General features: G+C 43.3%; 1 protein-coding gene across 1 annotated transcript in view; it reads right to left on the reverse strand.

The window, feature by feature from the left end:
- MYO18B (myosin XVIIIB) overlaps positions 1 to 9,954 on the reverse strand; it is a 764,821-nt gene extending 754,867 nt beyond the window's left edge. The window contains 1 exon segment of the mRNA XM_040358554.1: positions 9,818 to 9,954. The gene's annotated coding sequence lies outside the window, so the exon portion shown is untranslated.
- Positions 9,955 to 23,929: the final 13,975 nt, after the last annotated feature.

A 23,929-nucleotide genomic window follows, 5' to 3' on the forward strand; every position in this document is an offset into this window, starting at 1 on the left:
TTGCCTATAATCAAGTCACTATTTCACTGGAGAAAGCTAATGTCCGACTACAGTGGCTTGTGAAAAAAAAGACAGTGGTGTGGGTTTTTGTTCATTAACCACTTCGTTACCGGGCCTATTTTGGCACTTTTCTCCTTTATGTAAAAATCACAATTTTTTTGCTAGAAAATTAATCAGAACCCCCAAACATTATATATTTTTTTTTAGCAGACACCCTAGGGAATAAAATGGCGGTCATTGCAACTTTTTTTCTCGCATGGTATTTGCGCAATAATTTTTCAAACGCCTTTTTTTAGGGAAAAAAACAGTTTCATGAATTAAAAAATAACAAAACAGTAAAGTTAGCCCAATTTTTTGTATAATGTGAAAGACGATGTTACGCCGAGTAAATAGATACCTAACATGTCACGCTTTAAAATTGCGCACACTCATGGAATGGCGCCAAACGTCGGTACTTAAAAATCTCCATAGACAACGCTTTAAATTTTTTACAGGTTACTATTTTTGAGTTACAGAGTAGGTCTAGTGCTAGAATTGTTGCACACGCTCTAACGCACGCGATGATACCTCACATGTGGGGTTTGAACGGTGTTTACATATGTGGGCCGGACTTGCATGTGCGTTCGCTTCTGCACGCGAGCGACCGGGACAGGGGCGTTTTAATTTTTTTTTTTATTATTTTATTTTATTTTTTTACTTCATTTTTTTATTTTTACACTTTTTTTGACATTTTTTTTTTGATCACTATTAGCTGAAGACGGCGATATCTGAATGATGCCTGCAGCTGCAGGCATCATTCAGATATCACCGCTCAAAGTGGAGGACGTCCCAGGACGTCCTACGGATCTGAAGTGGTTAAATAACAAGACAGATTGTAGTTTTAGGATATAGACATATTTTCAAATTTTTCATGACATTTAAATCCAATATCTGTTGTTTTGAGGTATCCAGTCTAGGGCAGCTGGACTGATTTGAGAGGTTTAACTATGCTAATCAGCAGCACAGAAACAGTGCCTGCCAACAAGTGGTTAAACCTCTCTGTATAACCCTAGCCTTTAGGTGCCCATAGACTAAGGCAGTGTTTCTCAATTCCAGTTCTCAGGCCCCCCCAACAGGACAGGTTTTCAGGATTTCCATTATTTTGCACAGGTGATTTGATCAGTTTCACTGCCTTAGTAATCACCACAGCATTTTCATCTGAGGGAAATCCTGACCTGTTGGGGGGGCCTGAGGACTGGAATTGAGAAACACTGGACTAAGGTGACCAGATTAAAATGAAATCCGGGGACATATTTTTTTTTTTACTAGTAATGGCAACAATCAGCAACCCGTCGACGCCCGCCTCACAGCCTCTTTAGGGCTCTTTCACACGGAGCGGACCGTTTCTGGGTCCGCTCCGTGTGTCCGCCAAAGCTCAGCGGGGATCCCCACTCAGCTGTCGGCGGATAGGGCGGTCCCCGCACACAGTGCAGGGACCGCCCTGTCTCTGCTCCGCTGTCCCCTATGGGGGACCGGATGCAGAAGGACCGTCTGTCCGTCTGCATCCGGTCCGTTCCGCCGAACGGAAGAAAAATAGGGTTTCTTCCGTTCGGAAAAGCGGATCCCGACTGACGCGGACGCTAGCGGATGCTCCATCCGCTAACGGACGCGTTCCCATAGGGAACGGACTTGTAATGAGCGGACGAACGGTCCACTAGTGTGAAAGGACCCTAAGTCTTACTCTTCGGGCCCCGGATACTACTGGATGGGGAGCGGAGGAAGATCACTCCACCAGGGAAGGCAAGGAGATAGGCAGGTGGCTGGCCAGGATTTGAGCCAAGGCAGAAGAACATGCGAGCGAAGCTGAATGGGCATGCGCCCAAAACTGAAGAAATATTCCCTCCGCTCCGACCAGCACATGATCATCAGAAAGGGGCATAGATAATGGAAAAAATACAACCCCCCTAAGCTAGTAGGCACGGCGGAGCGGGGTGTAATTCAATTTTTTTTTATTTTAATTTTGCACTGACTGTCCTTGAAATTGCCCCTGCCCCCTATTAAATCCAATCTGGGGACAAAACCAGGGACAGACTTGGTCCGGGGACAGTGTCCTCAATCAGGGGACTGTCCCCTGAAACTGGGGATGTCTGGTCACCCTACCATAGACATCAGATGAAAGTCTCAACCCAATCTTGTTTTGTCCAGATCAGGTGCGCCCTGGCACAGAGTTTGTTTACAGATCCCTTTATCTACTGTGCCCTATATAAGAACCCATGCAACTTAGTTACATAGTTGATAAAGACATATGTCCATCCAGTTTAACCTGAGTGTGTGTGTTTGTCACTACTATTTGGGAGGACAGACCATATTGGCCCCATAAAGAATGAGGAAGGAAATCTGGTTATAAAGGATGGGGAGATGGCGAAGGTATTGAATTTATTCTTCTCCTTAGTCTTTACTAGGGATGAGATTTATGTTCGAGTCGAACACGAGTTCGATTTGAACATTGGCTGTTCGCTTGTTCAACGAACAATTTGGGGTGTTCGCGGCTAATTCCAAAAGCCGCGGAAAACGTTAAAAGTCTATGGGAGAAATCAAAAGTGTTCATTTTAAAGGTTAATATGCAAGTTATTGTCATAAAAAGTGTTTGGGGACCCGGGTCCTGCCCCAGGGGACATGTTTAAATTTCAAACCTGGGGGGGTGTGTATAGTATGCCTGTAAAGTAGCGCATGTTTCCCGTGTTTAGAACTGTCCCTGCACAAAATGTAATTTCTAAAGGAAAAAAGGTAATTTAAAACTACTCGCGGCTATTCATGAATTGTCGGGTCCCAGCAATACAGATAAAAGTCATTGAGAAAAACGGCAGGGGTTCTCCCCCATATGAATATTAAGGGGACCCCCGAACCAAAAAAAAGCCTCTGGTATGGATTTTAAAGGGAACCCTACACAAAAATAAAAAATAAATGGCGTGGGGTCCCCCCAGAAATCGATACCAGACCCTTATCTGAGCATGCAACCTGGCAGGCCGCAGGAAAAGAGGGGGGACGAGAGAGTGCCCCCCCTCCTGAACCGTACCAGGCCACATTCCTTCAACATGGGGAGGATGTCCCCATGTTGATGGAGACAAGGGCCTCATCCCCCACAACCCTTGCCCAGTGGTTGTGGGGGTCTGTGGGCGGGGGGGATTATTGAAATATGGAAGCCCCTTTTAAAAAGTTATGGAAGTTATGACTCATGGTAAGTTTGAGTCAGAAATTAGGTCAGGTCAGGAACTTGGCCAATACCCAGGCAGACTGTCCTGGCAGGTGGGCTAGGTCAGTCCTTAAATATGGGAGAGCCATGCCAGCAGGGGACTTGGGTGGAAGATGGAGTGCTAAGGAGGCTGTTGGTGGCCTAGGAGGGGACCCCTGGGTCTGAGGTTTGAGGGGGATTCTTGATTAAGGAGCAGCAGGGAGCAAAGAGGACAGAGTGAGTATATCTGCACACCCAGGGATTCATAAGAGGAGAGACTGCCACATGTAGCAAGCCTTCAAGAGGACAGTGCTGTGTTTATGCCTTCCTATCCCTTGCCCTGGGAGATTTTCAGGGCAGCCAGGTCGGCTGATTGACAAGCAGCCAGGAGGGCTGGTAGTTCCTGCAGGCAGTAGAGCTGGGAGCAGCTCTACAGAGGAGAGGAGATACTCCTGTATGCAGTGTACAACACACTGTACTATATTCTAAAGGGGACTGAGCGCTCCTGGTCCTCAAGGGACTTTTGCTTTTGATCACTAAAGACTGGTGGTGTCCTGGAAGGAGGTCAGTACCGGGATTTGTACAAAGGAAGGAAGCTGTCCACATTCAATGTTTCAATATAGTTGGGCGTCCCGCAACCCCTTTGCCCCATCCAAGTTATTACCCCTAATAAAACAACAAAACCAAGCTCAGAAACAAATTTCTTGTGTCCAGATGCGAGTGGAAAATGCTTGTTGTCAGGCTGTGCAGGAATAGGGGAGTCAGCTACCAGCAGCCCCTGCTACACATATATTTGAAGACTGTAATTTATGGTTATTGTGGTGTTGACTGTTATTTTAAAAATCCCAATGACAATTGATTATTATTTTAATTGAAAAAAAAGTATCTCTTGCAAGAATTCTACTTCCAAGCATTCTCATATGACCTAAAGGTTAGGAAACCTAGATCAATCACATGATCTCTGGCTACTATGAACGTTGCAAGTTTTTTACATCACTAGAGCCCATAGAAAATGTGTTTTCAATCACAGAGACCTTATCTCATAGACTTGTAGTAAGACAAGACCAGTAAGGCACAACATCACACAGTACTACTAAGCAGGAACCAGGGCTTTTTTTCAGCTGGAACTTGGTGGAACTCAGGTCCACCACCTCTGGCTCAGGCCTTCTGCTCCCTTCTTACTACTATCACTTGTAAAACACAGAAGTCCGGCTTCTGTGTTTATCAGTGACAGCTTATTTCCCAACAGCTCCCATAGATCTGATCTCCTGAGTGTCTCCCACAGAGTGCAGGATGGACACAAGGTATATGAAGATGCCCAGGGCGCAGTGCAACTTCCAAAACCCCTACTGGATGATCTCCACTGCAAGTGATAGAGGAAGAGCCACCTACAGTGTGTGGGGAGGTACTAGAGCTGGCTGGGTGCTTCAGCGTAATACAGCAGCACAAGTAAGACATGTGGAATATGGTGGAGCTTCTAAGGAGGGAAGGAGAAGATGGGGCAGTGGAGGGGGGGGAGGGGGCCGCATGCAGAGGCCAGAGCTGAAGAGGGGTGAAAATGAGATGTGGATTGGGGATGCAGAGATAAGCAGCTATGGAAGAAGGCAAAGTGCACCCCTGAACTCTGTATGCAGAGCACCCTCTAACTCTGCACAATGTATGTAGCACACCTCCTGAACTCTGCACATAACACACCACTGAACTCTGCACTCTGTATGCAGGGCACCCTCTAACTCTGCACAATGTATGTAGCACACCTCCTGAACTCTGCACATAACACACCACTGAACTCTGCACTCTGTATGCAGGGCACCCTCTAACTCTGCACAATGTATGTAGCACACCTCCTGAACTCTGCACATGGCACACCACTGAACTCTGCACTCTGTATGTAACACCCCCCCCCCTCCAATTCAGCACTCTTTACGTAATACACCCATATTTAAGGCACCTTTAAGACCTTTTCACTGTAAATGAAATTCGACCCCACCATTTAATGCGATTGTGTGTGTGTGTGTGGGGGGGGGGGGGGGTTGGAGGGTCATGGTTGAGTTCCTGCACCTATTTTCTGATTAAAAAAAGCTCTGAGCAGGACCTACATATATAAATATGACTGTACCAAGGTGCATATGTAATTGCAAATTATACATACACATGTTTTAAAACATTAATACCTATTGATTATCTTATTTACATTAAACTGGATTCCTTTACATGTAAAACCTAAAAACACTACTGATCATCTTTATTATTTTTAGGTCAAAGAATTGTGTGGCAACACACAGTACGGGATGCACATATTAGGTGCATTGGGATATCATTCAAAATGAATGTCACCCCAATGCACTAAAGCAATACATCTGTGTTGTAGTGTGACGCAGAGCTTGCTAACCCACAAGGGCTGGCTGCATTTCCAGAAAAGGGTCAGGTGTGTTTTCTTGTGAGCTAAGGGTGTGAGGGCAGCCTATTAAAATGAAAGGGCACATTGCACATTAACGTGTGATGTAATGCGTGAAGAACACATAGGACCTCTTAGTCAGGCATGCCTGATAAAGAGGTTCTGCATGGCAATGAAGCGGTGCACCTGCACTTATTGTGATGTGATTACTTTAAATAAATGTTTAGACTGTGTATTATACAGCCATGTGGTACGGGCGACATCTGTTCTTATTTATGCTGATAACAGTCAACCCACTGCCAGTTCCTACAGCACCCCCTTTTTCTAGGTCTCGTCCAGGAAAGTGTGTGATAGAAATAGATTGAGTAATTCATATACGATAACGCAAACTAACATCTGCACATTAACTTACCGCACTGATGTGAACCCAGCCTTAATGTTTCCATCACATTGGATGTGAAAGATGAGATCAGTTAAAAATCTACAATGGAACTAATACATAGTGTGTAGATTAAAGCAATATTAAACCCAAAACCAAAAATGTAATATAGTGCATCTTGCCAATCATTAGATGTGGTGGCTGCAATCATTTTTATTTTTGTAGGCTTTGTTCTCTTTGATTTTATGTGGTGATTTGGCTAGTAACAAACCTTCTGTATTAGAGTGTCCCCCCACTGTGAATGGACGGGTCACAGAGACACCCTTGGAAAGCAGCCTTGTCAGTCTAATGAGACGGCAGTGTTAGATGGACTAGCAGTGGGTGGAACTTTCACTCCCATGCCCACTGTGTTTTGGCAGGGGGGGTAACTTTCACTGCTATGCCCAGTGGGGGGAAGGGCTAACTTTCACTGTCATGCCCTATAGAGGGGTTAACTTTGACTTCCATGACCAATGGGGGCTTAACTTTCACTGCAATGACAGCCAATGCAGGTAGTGGGGGAGGGGGTTAACTTTTACTGCCATAACCACCAATGCAGCAAGAGGGAATAGGTGAATTAACTATGACCTACAATGGATGGGGGGGTTAAGTGTGCGTGTGTGTTAGTACTGACACCAATGTTACGGTTATTATTGCATCCACTGACTTCAGTGCTTGGGGTTATTATTGCATCCACTGACACCAATCTTGGGGGTTATTACTGTGCCCACTGACAACAATGTTAGGGTTATTATTGCATCCTCTGACTCCAATGCTGAGGGTTATTACTGCATCTACCCACACTGATTCTGGGGATTATTATTCCATCCACTGACCCTGATGTTGGGGGTTATTATTGCGTCCACTGACACCAATGTTGGGAGGAGTTCATTTCATCCACTAACACTGATGTTGGGAGCAATTATTGCATACACTGACACCCATGCTGGGGGTTATTACCGCATCCACTGACACTGATGCTGGATGTTATTATTGCATCCAGTGACACCAGTGCTGGGAGGGGGTAAAATTGTGTCCATTGACACCAGTGTTGTTGGATTTTATTGCTTCCACTGACACCAATGTTGGGGGTTATTATTGTGACCGCCGACACTGATGCTGGGGGTCTTTATTGCGTCCACTGATGCCAATGTTAGGGGGTTATTATTGCAACCACTAACACTGATGCTGGGGGGTCTTTATTGCATCCACTAAAGCCAATTTTAGGGTGTTAATATTGTGTCCACTGACACCAATGGTGGGGGTTATTATTGCGTCCAATGACACCAATGCTAGGTATTATTATTGTGTCTATTGACACCAAAGTTGAGATTATTATTGCATACACTGGCATCAATGTTGGGGGTTATTGTACTCCGACTTCTTTCATGGGCATTGCAATTAAATGCATAAAATGCAACAGGGCCAACATTTTTAGACCTTTAGGTATGAGAATGTGGTGCTAAATGTGCGCCCCGTTGCAGGTGTCCTCTATCATTTTTAAGTTGACCACCACTGCAGGGCAGCTGTAAGACAGCAGGTTCTGGTGAAAAACAACAGACTTATTGGCAGGATCACCAGGAGAAAAATAAGAGAAAGACAACCTAAAAAAGAAAACGAATGCAGCCATCACATCAAGAGTTGGTTAGCTGCAATATAATAAATGTTTGCTTTTCGGTTTAATATCCCTTTAAAAGTTACATTCACACCTACGCATTTGAAGGCAAGCATTGTAAAAGATCCTGCTGCTGCATCTTTGCTACAGTTTCCAGGATAACACATTGCATTGTAATCAATGGAATTGTACATAAAGTTCATCTAAAAGGCACCGCAATCACATAGAAATCACATAGAAATGCAGAGGTGTTACTGTAACCTTAAATGTGCAACCACTTAATACTGTCTGCAACAATTGGCTACAGGCAAACTTGGAACTGTTTTAACTGCTGTGCCTTCTAATTCTCGGCTCTCTAAATATAGTGTCTGAAATATGTCTCAGTGCAGGAGCCTGACAAATAAATGCTGACAACATCTAGCAAATATCTATGATTTAAGCATAGCAATTAAACAAAAAGTGCAGCTATATTCAGGAGGTGAAACAATAACAATATCGCCAACATCACCTTGGAAAAAATAAATATTTAATGAAAAATTCATACGCAGACAATTGGAAGAACTTTTTTTTTTAACTGTTTTAACTTAGCTGATTGTTTTTACACAAAACATTCAACAGGTATAAAATAATCACGAAATTGTCAGTTAAACCAGTACACGCTGTACCAATAAGCAGGACAACAGTCATCAAATACCTAAAACCAAAAGCATTTCCTATAAAGAAAAATAATAGTAAGAACAACCAAGACCTGCCACCAACAAGTGCCCCCTAGTCTTCAACCCCCGACAAACACATGGACCATGTGACAACTTATCTCTTTGATATAAACCTTCCTTGTCTTGGATCTTTTTGACAATTTTATTAATTTCCTTTTTTTAAATTAGCCCAGTGTGGACAGGTAACATTCTTTCCTTGCCAGGGAAACTCACATTTAACACTAGGAATTATAAAGTGTTGGATCCTAGCTAAAGCCTAGCTTCTTGTAGGCCCTTTCACCAAGAGATAGAAATTCTGGGGTTATATTTGTAGGCCCTTTCATCAATAAATGGAAATTCGGGGGTTACATTTGTAGGCCCTTTCACCAAGAGATAGAAATTCTGGGGTTATATTTGTAGGCCCTTTCACCAAGAAATGGAAATTCGGGGTTACATTTGTAGGCCCTTTCACCAAGAAATGGAAATTCTGGGGTTACATTTGTAGGCCCTTTCACCAAGAAATGGAAATTCTGGGGTTACATTTGTAGGCCCTTTCACCAAGAAATGGAAATTCTGGGGTTACATTTGTAGGCCCTTTCACCAAGAAATGGAAATCCTGTGGTTACATTTGTAGGCCCTTTTAACAAGAAATGGAAATTCTGGGGTTACATTTGTAGGGCCCTTTTAACAAGAAATGGAAATTCTGGGGTTACATTTGTAAGGCCCCGTACACACGGTCGGACAAAACCGATGGGAATGGACCGAGGTTCAGTTTCATCGGTCCAAACCGACCGTGTGTATAGCCCATCGGTCTGTTTTCCTTCGGTCCAAAATTTTAAAACATGCTTCAAAACCGAACCGATGGACCGCTGCCCGATCGGTCCAAACCAATGGTTAGTACAGAAAAGCATTGGTTCAAAACCTGTGCATGCTCAGAATCAAGTCGACGCATGCTTGGAAGCATTGAACTTTGTTTTATTCAGCACGTCGTGTGTTTGACGTCACCGCGTTCTGACCCGATCGGTTTTTGGAACGATGGTGTGTACACACATCAGGCCACTTCAGCGGTGAACCGATGAAAACGGTCCGTCGGACCATTCTCATCGGTTTGGAATGACCATGTGTACAAGGCCTAGGGCTCTTCCACCAAGAAATGGAAATTCTGGGGTTACATTTGTAGGCCCTTTCACCAAGAAATGGAAATTCTGGGGTTACATTTGTAGGCTCTTTCATCAATAGATGGAAATTCTGTGGTTACATTTGTAGGCCCTTTCATCAAGAAATGGAAATTCAGGGGTTACATTTGTAGGGCTCTTCCACCAAGAAATTGAAATTCTGGGGTTACATTTGTAGGGCTCTTCCACCAAGAAATGGAAATTCGGGGGTTACATTTCCTCAGCTCTGTTTTGGAGCAATGTTGTAATTAATCTTCCTAATACACAATAAAATTAGAGTAAGTTAGAAGATAAAATGACCCTACCTCTTTACAAATGTCGTAGTCTTGGCTCAGCAGAAGTTTATTATCCTCAAAAGCAAGGATCCTAAGGGAGGACAGCAGCTATAGGTCCTACAAAGCAGAAGGAGCAGGCAGTGGGAGAGTGACTAAGTTAGGATCTCTGGGACTCTTTAGAGCTTGATCCTCCCCCTTTTCTTTCCAGATATCTGAAGTGTGATAGGGACAGCTGAGTGGACACAAGTCATTGCTATAAATATACTCACCAGCTTATGGTCTATGGGGGGAGGGAAAGAAGATATTTTGACAGGACTTGCTGCTGTGAGATAGGTTTAACAGATCCTGTTCTGTTAGAAGAGTGTCAAAGGAAAACAAACATTACATGCAAATATTGCTTAGTGTGGATATTACTGTCTGCTAAACAATGAGATGATACTTCTTGTATCAGAAAAAGCATAATCGAAGTCCCAGGGTTTATCATTTATGGCACCCATTAGCACTTGGATAGTAGTAACCTCAAACCATCCGCCCTAATTAGCAGCCTTTCCACCTATATAATAGACGAGATGTTTTCACATCTTCAGACATCATTTGTTTTTTTATTTTACTCATTAGTTGGATTTATTAGTTTGAAGTTGTACATTATTTGTAACAGCATGATGGTACATAATGGATAAGTAATGTGCATTTGCTCTGCATGCTAGAGAATAATATACAAATATATTGAAAAATTATTATAACATAAAATTATTCAAAACTTTTTGTAATTAAGTGATCAACCGAGTAACAGAAAGACTTTTGCCATGCAGGCTTCTTTCTGAAAAGAAATGTGTCTACTGAAAGAATTGTATTATTAGAACACTGCAGCACCTCTAAAACAGCGCTAAACTGCCCATCGTTTTTGCGGTGCTTTAGCTGCACTTTACGGGGGCTAGCGGGGTGGATTTTTTATGGTCACGTGAAAAAAGGAAAAATGTCTGATGTAAAGCGCTGCGCAAACTGTTGGCGCTATATAAATCCTGTATAATAATAATAATGTCCAGTTTTGCAGAGCTTTCAAATCACTTTTAAGGCTCTTTGGAAGATCTGACAATTCTTTTTAACCACTTAAGGACCTTGGCTGTTTTTCAGATTTGGCGTTTACAAGACTAAAACATTTTTTTTTTGCTAGAAAATTACTTAAAACCCCCAAACATTATATATTTTTTTCTAACACCCTAGAGAATAAAATGGCGGTCATTGCAATACTTTTTGTCACACCGTATTTGCACAGCGGTCTTACAAGCACACTTTTTTTGGAAAAAAAAATCACTTTTTTGAATTAAAAAATAAGAGTAAAGTAAAGTTAGCCCAATTTTTTTTATATTTTGTGAAAGATAATGTTACGCCGAGTAAAATTATACCCAACATGTCACGCTTCAAAATTGCGCCCGCTCGTGGAATGGCGTCAAACTTTTACCCTTAAAAATCTCCATAGGCGACATAGAGGAGGTCTAGGGCTAGAATTATTGCTCTCGCTCAAACGATCGCGGTGATACCTCACTTGTGTGGTTTGAACACTGTTTTCATTTGCGGGCGCTACTCACGTATGCGTTCGCTTCTGCGCGCGAGCTCGTCGGGACAGGGCGCTTTAAAAAAATGTTTTTGTTTTCTTATTTTTTTATTAATTTTTACACTGAAAAAAATGGATAACTTTTATTCCTATTACAAGGAATGTAAACATCCCTTGTAATAGAAAAAAGCATGACAGGTCCTCTTAAATATGAGATCTGGGGTCAAAAAGACCTCAGATCTCATATTTAAACTTAAATGCAAAAAAAATATAAAAAAATTGTCATTTGAAAAAATGACAACAAGAAATTATTGCTTTAAGAAACATGGGCGGAAGTGACGTTCTGACGTCACTTCCGCCCTGCTATGGGGACGGGTGGGGGCCATCTTGCCCTCACTCGTATCCCAGCCGAGCAGGGGACAGGACCTGATTGCCTCCGCCGCTACCGACGGCTCCGGTAAGCGGTGGAGGGCGCGGGAGAGCGACGGGAGGGGGGGCCCTCTCCCGCCACTGATAACGGTGATCTCGCGGCAAATCCACTGCCGAGACCACCGTTATCGTTTACAGGACCGCTCACAGTAAAGATGGATATCTCGGTTGTGGCAGCAGCTGCTGCCGTTACCGAGATATCCATCTTTAAAAACAGGACGTATATAGTCGTGAGCGGGTCCTTAAGTGGTTAATGGGCAGGAGCGTTTTGGGAGCGCTGTTTATAGCGCTTCCAAGCCGCACCAAAAATGCTGCTTACAGAACGGTTCCTAAAATCCCACAAGCGCACCGACCGAGTGTGAAAGCACTCATTGCAAAAAATGGGAGGCAGGTTTCAGGTGCTAAAACGCCTAAAAAACTGCCTCAATACTCCCTCAATAAAGTGTAATGCCGCGTACACATGATCATTTTTCGGCATGAAGAAAACGTTGTTTTTCAAAAACGTCATTTAAAATGATCGTGTGTGGGCTACACATACGGTAATTTTTCTGGTTCTGAAAAACGACAAAAAAAAATTCGAACATACTGCATTTTTAAACGTCGTTTTAAACGATGTTGTTTTTCGGGTTGTAAAAAATGATCGTGTGTGGGCAAAAACGACGTAAAAAACCCGCGCATGCTTAGAAGCAAGTTATGAGACGGGAGCGCTTGTTCTGGTAAAACTACCGTTCATAATGGAGTAAGCACATTCATCACGCTGTAACAGACAAAAATCGTCTTTTACTAACAGGAAATCAGCTAAAGCAGCCCAAAGGCGAATGGAACTTCCCCTTTATAGCGCCATCGTACGTGTTGTAAGTCACCGCGCTTTGCTAGAGCATTTTTTACAAACGATGGTGTGTAGGCAACATCGTTTTAATGATGAAGTTGGGAAAACGTCGTTTTTTGGGCATGCTGAAAAACGTTTTTTTTTTCATGCTGAAAAATGATCGTGTGTACGCGGCATTGCTCCACTTTCGCGAGAAAAATATAAAAAAAATAATATAGCGTATACAATTGTGATACAAGTCATATTGTAATTGACCTTTCTTTTTCAATCTGCAGCTCTGTCATTTTCTGTAAATGCAATATGGCTACCTGGAGGTGTTCTGCACACAGAACGTGTACAGAACACCCCCCCTGCCCAGACTAAATTTCCTGCTTGCGTGATTGGCTTACTGATTTTGAACTCTGCACAAAGATACAGGTCAGATATAAGTAATTTTATAACATTTTTGTTGAGAAACCCCCAATAGGAAATCACATCTAAAGGGATGCAGACCCGGCAGTTTTCCTCATAAGAGCCCTGCAGGTGCAGCAGCGGCGTGTAGCTATGAAACCTCTCCAATTAGTTTGACTTTCTACACAGAGAAACACACAGGGATTTCTTCAGAATAGCAAAAGGTAGGAATCTGCAACAAAGTTTGTTAAAATCCTTGCAATGTACATTAAACTCCCAGAGGGGAAATGTTTTTCTCACCAAAAGTGGAGTTACGCTTTAAGGCTATGATTGGTATATTACTGCACTACCATGGGTCATTGGGAACAAGCTCATATCAGGACTTTAAAAAATATTACTAATATCTCCTTGTATATCCCAGCATTAAAAATTGATTTGATTTCAAACAAGTATAAGGTGTGTTTATTAAAGGTCATATACTGTAGGATAGGAATATTGTGGATCTGCTGCTGTCTTGTTTTTTTAAAGCGGAGTTCCACCCAAAAGTGGAACTTCCGCTTAATCCACTCCTCGCCCCCTTACATGCCACATTTGGCATGTCATTTTTTTTTTTTTGGGGGGGGGGGGGGGAGTGGGGGCTTCAGGAGGAGTGGGACTTCCTGTCTCACTTCCTCCTTCTGCCGAGGGGCTGCTAAGGCGATACGTCATATCGCCTTTTGGCAGCTCCTCCCTGTAGGCGCTCGCCTGGGACACGTGACAGGTCCCAGGCGATCGCCTGTCCAATCGGATGGCGCAGCGCCGCTCGCACACGCGCAGTGGGTGCCCGGCCGTGAAGCCGAAAGCTGTCACAGCCGGGTGCCCACACTTAGAATGAAGACGCCGGCCGGAGAGGGGGGGGGAGAGGAGCGGAGCCCCGGCCGGCGCGTCACTGGAACGTGGAGCAGGTGAGTGTATGTTTATTAAAAGCCAGCAGCTACACTTTTTGTAGCTGCTGACTTTTAATAAACATTAAAAATGCCTGGAACACCCCTTTAAGGTGCATGCATGCTTTTGGGGATGTAATCATAATCCTTTCTCCTAAAGTTTCACTAGCCTGGATATGGGTATCCTTGTCCTTGTTCAATGACATACCAGGTATAAAGTAAGGATAAAAATGACAGCCCTGGAACCTGCACCTTCAAAAAACAAGTCAGCAATGGCCATTCACATGTTAATTTCTTAACAGGATCCTTTTAAAATTATATTACATTTTTTTTTACGAGTGTGAGATTAGCAAAGTGCCACCCCAGTGTAATTAGCCATACTGTAACAGCACGGGGAAGAAATAATAATTAATTTATGAAAAATATGTTATGCAAACCAAATGATAGCTTGGAGGGAAATGTTCAGGCAGTACTTCAGTTAATGTTATGTATTTGCTCAATAAGTACTGGCATGGCTGGACGAAATGATTATGTTGTGAAATCTGAGATGCAGCATTTGTGGAGGTCAGTCATCGTCATGTCTGCTTAGCCTCGTGTTTCTTAACAAAGGCCCAGATTCAGTAAGCAATTGCGCCTGCGTAACCATAGGTTACGCAGCGCAATTGCTGACTTGCGCCGGCGTAACGAGTTCTCCTGATTCAGAGAAATCGTTACGCCGACTGCAGCCTAAAATCTGCGTGGCATAAAGCTCTTATGCCACGCAGATTTTAGGCTGCATTCTTGCGTTGACCGCTAGGGGGCGCTCCCATTGTGGTCAGCGTATAGTATGCAAATTGCGTACTTACGCCGATTCACAATGTTGAGCGGGCCCTGGGTACGCAAGGTACGGAGTTTCCGTACGGCATCTTTAGCGTAAGGCTGCCCCTTCTAATAGTAGGGGCAGCCAATGCTAAAGTATAGCCGCCGTTCCCGCGACATGAAATTTGAATTTCACGTCGTTTGCGTAAGTGATTCGTGAATGGCGCTGGACGCCATTCACGTTCACTTTGAAGCAAATGACGTCCTTGCGACGTCATTTGCCGCAATGCACGTCGGGAAAGTTTCCCGACGGAGCATGCGCTCTACGCTTGGCGCGGGAGCGCGCCTAATTTAAATGATTCCCGCCCCCGGCGGGATCATTTACATTGCGCACGCTTACGCTGGGCAATTTTGCCTGCGCGCCTTCTCAATTTACGGAGCTACTGCTCCGTGAATCGAGGGCAGCGCAAAATATTTGCGTGGGCGCAGGGCAAAATCGTTGCCCTGCGCCTCCGCAAATATAGCGCTGATCTCTTTGAATCTGGGCCAAAGTTAGGAAAATGGACAGATTACCAAATGCAGGGGAAGTAATGTCTCACCAGGCCCAATAAAAGTTCTATCATTTAGTGTGTTGCCGTGTACACACAATCAGATTTTCCGTCTGAAAAGCCTTGGATGGTTTTTCCAACGGAATTCCGCTCAAGCTTGGCTTGCATACACACGGTCACACAAAAGAGAAAATGAAGTTCAATGCTTCCTAGCATCCGTCCAATTGTTTGCGAGCATACGTCAGAATTTTGCGCTTCAGAATTAATACGGACAATCGGATTTTCCGATAGGAATTTTTTCCGTCTGAAAATTTGAGAACCAGCCCCCAATCTTTTGTTGGCGGAAATTCTGAAAGCAAAAGTCCGATGGAGCATACACAGGGTCGGAATTTCTGTTCAAAAGCTCACATTGGACTTTTGCTGCTGGAATTTACGATCGTGTGTATGGGGCATTAGGGTTGGAAATGCAGGAAGTGTTAGGGCCGAATTGAATTTACAGGGAGTATGGCAGCCGCTTGCGATTGTCTTAAGCGAATCTGGCAGGCTGGTTGTGCCCAAGTTGATCGATCAATCAACTTGGTACATTCAGCATGCCCAAGTCTCGGCTGGTTCAGCAGGAATGCAAGAATTCGAGCCGTGTATGGCTGGCCTTAGTGTGAGGGTCATAAGGAGGGTTATCTTGGGTTACATAAATGGTTAGTGTAAAGTGGGTCTTATGATAAAACACCAAAAACCTGCCAGGTAAAAGTCACTGGATAAAATAGCCCTGTGATGAGGGTAATGCAGCTACAGGCATCATTCCGATATCCTTGTTTTTAGCCGGCGATTCTGTGCACCATAAGAACGATCATATCGGCTGTTCGGCCACTTGATCATTCTTACAGTCGACGGAAGGGGACATCCCCCCTCCCACCGCCATCCAGTGCTTCTCCGGGCTCTCCCGTGCCATCAGGACCTGGAGAAAGAATCGGCCGCTGCCATATGACTACCAGAGAGATTTCCAGTGACCAGATGGTCATCCTGGCCGTGGCTGTAAACAAACTGCAAACGCGGCTGATAAGCATGGGATCGTGATTTTTTTATTTGGTTTCATGCTTTTCAGCCTGGAGGAGAGATGTGGGGTCTTATTGACCCCGCATCTCTCCATAAAGACGACCTGTCACAAAATGATTCCTATTACAAGGGAGATTTTTAAGTACCAAAGTTTGGCACCATACCACTAGTGTGCGCAATTTTAAAGTGTGATATGTTAGGTATCTATTTACTTGGCATAACATCATCTTTCACATTATACAAAAAAGTTGGGCTAACTTTACTGTTTTTAGTTTTTTTTTTGGCATTTATGAAACTGCTTTTTTTCCAAAATTGAAAAAGCACAAGGTTCCCCAAACCTCCCAATGTCTCTACTTACAAGGTCGAAGGACAGATCACAGCCTCCTTCCAATCTTCCAAGTAAAACCTTCCAGTGATACCAGACAGATCTTTGGCAGACAGCTCCCCTCAGTCAGCTTCTTCTTAGCGCCTGGGTCTCAGCATTCCTCCCCTTGCCCTCCTGAGGCCTCACCAACAGCATCTTCCTCTGCCTGGGGGGACAGCGTGCCACCCAGGCTGGACTAATCATTCTGGAAAAAGAGCCAGAGCTCTGTGTTCTCCCATAATACCGTGTTTCCCCGAAAATAATACCGGGTCTTATATTAATTTTGGCTACAAAAATCACACTAGGGCTTATTTTCAGGGGATGTCTTATTTATTTACGGTATGTACAATAATCTACATTTATTCAAATACAGTGATGTCATCATGACAATCTTAGAGTGGTTGTAACCCCAAAAATAAAATAAATAAATCCTGATCCTTTAAAGCATGATCGCCAGCACAGTGACCCGCCGTAGCTCTTCTTCTCCACTCTGAGCACTGCAGAGGAAGGGACCGCTGACGTTGGAGAGAAGAAGATCTCCAGCCGGTCACGTGAGCGCCCAGCGGCACTGTAAGTAAGGTATTTTCCAAAACAAAGTTACAAAAAGGAGACACACTGGACATTATATAATCTTTTTACAAAACGGATTACATGTTTTTACGACGACTTTAACTAGGGTTTATTTTTGGGGTAGGGCTTATATTGCAGCCAGCCCCAAAAATAACACTAGGTCTTATTTTTGGGGTAGGGCTTATTTTCGGGGAAACAGGGTATGTGCAGTCTCACAGCATGCCATCAGAGTCTGTCTCTCTGGGATAGGTCAGGGCTGCATCAATATTCATGCTGCCATCTCTATAGCTTCTCACCTATCACGCAGAAACTTCTCAAGTCACCTGGATACAGAGGGAACTATCAGGCAGACTGACAGCAGCAGAGAATACAGAACAGACCTAGCTAAAAGATCACAGCTCATTACCCAAAATTGCAGCCTCAGTGACTATAGTGTGGTAGCTAAATTTACCAAAAATGTATCAAAAACACACACTAAGGCCGCGTACACACGCTCAGTCCATCCGATGAGAACGGCTCGAAGGACGGTTAACCGATGAAGCTGACTGATGGTCTGATGTGCCTACACACCATCGGTTAATGAACCGATCATGTCAGAACGCGGTGACCTAAAACACAACGTGCTGAAAAAAACGAAGTTCAATGCTTCCAAGTATGCGTCGACTTGATTCTGAGCATGCGTGGATTTTTAACCAATGCTTTTGCATACTAACGATCGGTTTTGACCCATCGGTTAGGCGTCCATCGGTTAAATTTTAAAGCAAGTTCTAATTTTTTTGACCGAAAGATAACTGACCGATGGGGCCCACACACGATCGGTTTGGACCGATGAAAACGGACCTTCAGTCCATTTTCATCGGTTTTGACCGATCATGTGTACGCGGCCTAACACTTACCTAAATATCCTAGCACCTACCTAAAAGGATACCACATGATTGTAAACCTATGTTTTTTTAAATAACAAACATGTTATATTAAACCAACTCTGTGCAATGGTTTGCACAGAGCAGCATGGACCCCTTCTTCTGGGATCCCCAACCGGTGCTCATGGCTCCTCCTATTGTCGGTGTCCATTGAAACAGACAGTGCGGCTCGACCCTGCCCCCCTGCTCCCTTGTCACGGGAGTTAATTAATAACAGTAGGACACCATGGCTGCCACTGCAATCAATCTGTCCTGTGAGGAGGGAGAGAGTGAAGAGAGCCACTGCTCTTTGGCACACCGCTAGATTAACCACTTCCCTACCCGCCCATAGTCATATGATGTCCACTGATGGGATCTCCCATCCTGGGTGGCCGTCATATGACGTCCTGGGCTTCCCGGCCGTCTAGGGTGCGCGCGTGCGGCATCACTCGGGACCCGGTGCCCGCAATCACTGCAGGACTGTGGATCTGTGTGTGTAAACACACAGATCCACATCCTGTCACATCCCACATCCTGTCACATCCCCACAAGGTCTCCTGCCCTTGTGGGTCATCTCCCCCTACAGTTCGAATCACACACTAGGGAACATATTTAACCCCTTCAGCGCCCCCTAGTGTTAACCCCTTTTCTGCCAGTCACATTTATACAGTAAATATCGTATAGCACTCTGTATAAATGTGAATGGTCCCAAAAATGTGTCAAAAGTGTCCGATATGTCCGTCATAATGTCACGGTCACAATATAAATCGCAGATCACCGCCATTACTAGTAAAAAAATAAAAATGCAATAAATCTATCCCCTATTTTGTAGACGCTATAACTTTTGCGCAAACCAATCAATATACGCTTATTGCGATTTTTTATTACCAAAAATATGCAGAAGAATACATATCGACCTAAACTGAGGAAAAAAAACCTTTTTTTTTATAGATTTTTTAGGGATATTTATTATAGCAAAAAGTTAAAAATATTTATTTTTTTTCAAAGTTGTCGCTCTATTTTTGTTTATAGCGCAAAAAATACAAACCGCAGAGGTGATCAAATACCACCAAAAGAAATCTCAATTTGTGAGAAAAAAAATGACATCAATTTTGTTTGGGAGCCACATCGCACGACCGCGCAATTGTCAGTTAAAGTGGAGTTCCACCCATAAATCTAACATTACATCAGTAGTTTTAAAAAAAATGTCATTAGTCCTTTGCTGTGTTGTTGCTAGACAGACTAGTTAATCTTCCCACTTCCTGCACCTAGGTGCTTAATGCTTCCTAACCTACACCGCACAGACTCCTGGGAATGTAGTGGGTGTAACTTTCCAGGAGTCTGTGCATTCCCCAGTCTCAAAGAATCAAGTGACATGGACAGCACAGGTGCTGAAACCTGATCTGACACTGCTTGTTTAGCACTGAGCATGTGCGAGATTTGCAAGGCTGAAATCCAGGAAGTCATACAGTCTGGCTTCATGATGCCCACACTTAAGATGGCCCCAGTCAATTTCTATTTTATAAAGTGTCTAAATGCTGTAACAACCTAACAAAACGGACCTTAGTTTACAGACTAACTTTACTAGAATACATTAAGCTTGTGTATTACAGGGGTATTTATATTTAAAAAGTGAAATTGTGGCCGGAACTCCGCTTTAAACCGATGCAGTGCCGAATCGCAAAAAGTGCTCTGGTAAGGAACGGGGTAAATTCTTCCGGGGCTGAAGTGGTTAAGAATGGGCTCAGGTAAGTATAAGGGGGGGGGGGCTGGGGAGGGAGCTGCACAAAGAATGTTTTTTACCTTAATGCATAAAATGCATTAGGGAAAAAAAAAATTCTACATTTACAACGACTTTAAAAGAGAAACACGAGATTTCAAAATAACAAACAAGTATGCTCACCTAGGAGGATGCAGCATTGGTCCACCGCCACCTCCAAGACCAGGAACTGAGCACTCACCACCGATTGCTCAGTTCTCGGCCCAGTGACCAGAGAGTAGTGACTGTCAGTCACTGGTTCTCTGCTCTGTACCTTCAGCACTCAGGCTGGCCAGCTCAGGCTCTCAGCATCTAAGAGGCTAAGCCAGCGGCCACACAGACAGCTGGGTGAATCCCGGCATTAAAGTCCGGATCCTACCAGAATCTGCACCGGCTGAGTAACATTAGCTGACAACAGACTATAGTTGGCTGAATCTGGCTCACAGGAGTGCAGAACTAAGACCCTTTTCACACGGAGGGCGTATTGCAGGTACTATAGTGTTAAAACTAGCGCCTGCAATCCGCCCTAAAAGTGCTGCACTGTAGCGTTGCGCTAGCAAGACGGTAAAAAAAGTCCTGCAATGTGCTGCTTCAGGGTTTCAATCCTTTCTCGGCTGCTAGCGGGGGTTAAATGCACCCCACTATCGGCCAAAATGTGCTGCAAATCCACCCGTACCGTCGGCTTACCGGCTTACCGCCGACGCTATGGGCGGCTCAGTGTGAAAGGGGTCTAAGTGCTCTCTTGTCACCAGGGCCGTCTTTAATATGGTTTGGGCCCTGGGCATACATTTTTTTTGGGCCCCCCCTCCAGCTTATTTTGGGCCTGGCTGGTTCACATGTATGTTTTGGGCGGTCCTCATTTGTGCAGGTACAGCAGCCCATTGATTTGAATGGGCTGCCATGCCTTTGTTTCCTGCAGAAAAAAGGTGCATTCAGCATTTTAAAAATACAGTTGCCTTGAAATCCATTCTGCTTTTGCACCATGCTACTTACCTGCAGTTCTTGCACACACAAACGCACTGTGTTTTTAAAAGCGTGACCTAAACGTCTAAAAATGCAGCAAGTTTGACAGTGCGGGAACTGCAGATAAGTCACAGCAGACAGCAGAATGGACAGACAGTGCTGTATTTCAGTGCTTGATGGGCATAGGCGTGCCGTGTGCGCAGCCTATTTCATGAGGCATGCGTTTTTCTTTGCAGGAAACGGGCTGCTGTGCCTGCGCAAATGTGGGCCTCCAAAACACATACATGTGAACCAGCCAGGCCCAAAATAAGCCCATCAAGCAGTTAAATACAGACAGTAATGCCATGTGCTCTGAGGCCTTACTCAGCCTGGACTGCAGGTCTGGTCTGTGATTTAAAGAGTTCCTCTATTTTACACGTGGCATGGGGTCCCATGGTGCTAAAGCAGAATGGACAGACGGTGCTGTGACCCCATGCCATGCCATGTGTAAAATAGAGGAACTTTTTAAAACACTGACCAGACCTGCAGTGAATCATCAAATATTATAAAGACTTTGGGCACACTCTACAGAAAACTTCTATTTACAATATAGATTAGCAAACAGTGACATACCTTGAGGAGCAGGACATGAAGAAGTCAGCCTCGGGAAGAGCAAACTGGGGATGTTATAAAATCACATTCTAATTCACTTTTATATACAAGCAGCACCCAGTGGCAGGAAGGGAGAAGTGTACGTCTAAAGGGAAGCCAGGGGTGCTGTACATTTTAAAACACTGGGAAGGGAAGCAGTACTGTCACTGGCTGCGTGCCGCTGATGATTTTCAGCCTGATTTGTGGGCAGCACAGGGGCTTAACGGGCGACAGGGCCCCCATCAGGAATTATGGGGCCACTTACACAGCTTCAGGCATGGGCCCCCTGGAGCAGAGAACCGGGATGGGGGGGTGCTGCTGCCTGAAATTGAGAAGCAGGGGGGGGGGGCTGCCGCGAATTTAGAAGCGGGGGGCCCTTTACAAAAAAAGAAAGAAAGAAAGAAAGAAAAAAATATATATAAAAAAAAGGAGTGTAGCCATCCCGGGCCCTGGGGACCTCTGGGCCCTTTAATAAAAAGAAAAAAAGAAATAAAAAATATATATAAAAATATATTTTAAAAGGGGGGTTGCCATCTGGGGCCCTGGGGACCTCTGGGCCCTTTAATAATTTTTTTTTAATAAAAATAAATTACAAAAACAAGGGGGTTGCCATCCGGGACCTCTGGGCCCTTTAATAAAAAATAAAAAAAATATATAAAAAAGAAACATTTATAAAAAAAAAGGGGGGTTGCCATCCAGGGCCCTGGGGACCTCTGGGCCCTTTAATAAAAAAATAAATAAAAAAAATATATAAACAAAAATAAAAAAATAAACATTTATAAAAAAAATAAAGGGTGTTTGCCACATGGGGCCCTGGGAACCTCTGAGCCCTTTAATAAAAAAATATATATATATATATATATATATATATATAAAAAAAAGAAATAAAAAGAAAAAAAAAGAAATAAAATAATATAAAAAAAATGTTTTTTATAAAAAAAAGGGGGGTTGCCATCCGGGGCCCTGGGGACCTCTGGGTCCTTTAATAATAATACTAATAATAACATTTATATTATATATATATATATATATATATATATATATATATATATATATATATATATATATATATATATATATATATATAAAGATTTTGTATATATATATATATATATATATATATATAATGATTTTTTTTATAAAAAAAGGGGGGTTGTCATCCGGGGCCCTGGGGAACTATGGGCCCCTGGGGACCCCCAGACCTCTAAAAAAAAAATTGGCCCTTTAATAAAAAATAAAATAAAAATATATAAAAAAATATATTTTTTTTTATTTAAAAATAAATTAAAAAAAGGGGGGTTGCCATCTGGGGCCCTGGGGGCCTCCGAACCCCCAAAGGGGGGTTGCTTTGGGCCCCCAACAGTGACAGGGCCCATGGCACCTCCCCCATTTGCCCTGCGGTAAAGACGGCCCTGCTTGTCACCCAAAAGAGAAGTATGGTCAAAAGAGCTTTGACCATACTTCACCTTTAATTAATGTATGTAAATGTTTGATTCATAATAGCTCCAAATAGCCATTGCCAGTATAAAGTAAGTATTTTGCTGAACTATAATAGGTCCCTTTGACTGCATCAATAATATTGGACTTCTTGTATAAGGTGAACATTTTATTCTTGGGTGTCTGTAAGTTATAATAAACCAGCAAGTAACTGTAATTCTTCAATTCACAATTACTTGACATCCCTAGGGAAAACAAAAGTGAACACTAAAACCTATGAAAGTTATACAATTCAGCAGATGTCAGAATAAAAGCTTTGTTAAACCTAATTGCATTTAAAAAAGGATGATAACTGTTATTTTATGATATCTTCTGAGTCAGTTATGCAATCTAATTCTACCCAGGAACTGTAATTCACAAAATGACAAACTCTGTACAAAAATGCCATGTAAAGTCACCTAAAAAGATGAAAAGTTGCATGTGACATACAGTATATCAAACCAAACTCTCCATCATGACATTAAAGGGTCACTAAAGGAAAAAAAAAAATTGCCTAAAATTAATGTCTGCAAGGTAGACAGACAGAATAGTGTAATGATTCTGTTAAAAAAACGAGTAAATACCTATTAAATTCCTTCATCTATATCACCACTTCCTGGTTTGCATCGTTTGTTCATGTAAGAACTACATTTCCCAGTATGAATTGCGGCACACCCAGTAATTCACACCTCCTTGAAGTCTCTAACACGTAGAGAGCGTCCTGCCACACAGATGTAGTTCCCAGGAGGGGGTGAGCACGTTACTGACCACCTCAGTAAAGCCTCCCTTCACGGTGGTCAGTAACAATCAGACAAGCAGGAAGTGAACAGAACAGAGAAGAAATAGAGTGACTTCTGAGCAAAAACGAACAATGAGGAAGTGAAAAGAGTAATGTCTGCAGGTAAAGGATGCTTATTATGAAAAAAAAAAAATCCTTTACAACCCCTTTAAGT

The sequence above is a fragment of the Rana temporaria genome, chromosome 1 (genome assembly GCF_905171775.1).
Source record: "Rana temporaria chromosome 1, aRanTem1.1, whole genome shotgun sequence".
In the NCBI taxonomy this organism is placed as follows: domain Eukaryota; kingdom Metazoa; phylum Chordata; class Amphibia; order Anura; family Ranidae; genus Rana; species Rana temporaria.